The following is a 597-nucleotide window of genomic DNA, read 5'->3' as shown; positions in this document are numbered from 1 at the left end:
GCCCCCGCGCGGCGTCGCCGTCGCAGGCCCCGCCCCCCCGCCTCTCTTGTTTTGGTCCGCCCAGGGGCGGGGCGTGGGAAGCACGGTGGCTGGGCTGCCGCCCCGAGGCCCACCTGCGGGCGTGGCGTCACTTCCGGCATGAGGGCCTGGCCAATCAGAGCGCCCGCCCGTGACTGGAGAAAAGTGGTTGGGCGGTGATCCCTGCCGGCGCTCGCTTCATCTGGAAGACCGCCCTCCACGCGCCTCTCCAGGGCAGTCCTCTTTATTCCTACTTTTAAATGCCCTAGGGGTTTATCAGGGTGTATTACGGATAGGGAAGGGTTATTTCTCTGTCATTAGATTTCCTTTAACACCTAAAATATAATTTAAATTATGCAAACATGTAATTTGGGGGGAATCTATATACTTTCTCTATATCCTAAAAAAGGATAAATGAGATATTGTAAAGAAGACAAGCTACAGGGACCAGCAGTTAGCGTAATGGCTATGTCGCCGGACTCCCACGTAGTCTACCGCGGTTCACGTCCCGGACCCGGTGGCTTAAAAAACACGCCGGGCACGTGTGCGTGCGTGCCCAAGATCCTGAGAGGAGAACGG

At 56.6% G+C, this 597-nt stretch overlaps 1 protein-coding gene across 1 annotated transcript in view; it reads right to left on the bottom strand.

The window, feature by feature from the left end:
• SETX (senataxin) overlaps nt 1–597 on the bottom strand; it is a 106,669-nt gene that overhangs the window by 105,587 nt on the left and 485 nt on the right. The gene's annotated exons all lie outside the window — the stretch shown is intronic.

The sequence above is a fragment of the Tupaia chinensis genome, unplaced genomic scaffold (assembly GCF_000334495.1).
Source record: "Tupaia chinensis unplaced genomic scaffold, TupChi_1.0 Scaffold143602_1, whole genome shotgun sequence".
Taxonomy (NCBI): domain Eukaryota; kingdom Metazoa; phylum Chordata; class Mammalia; order Scandentia; family Tupaiidae; genus Tupaia; species Tupaia belangeri.
Note: the sequence above shows the minus strand (reverse complement) of the source record. Positions and strands in the feature narration are given on the sequence as shown.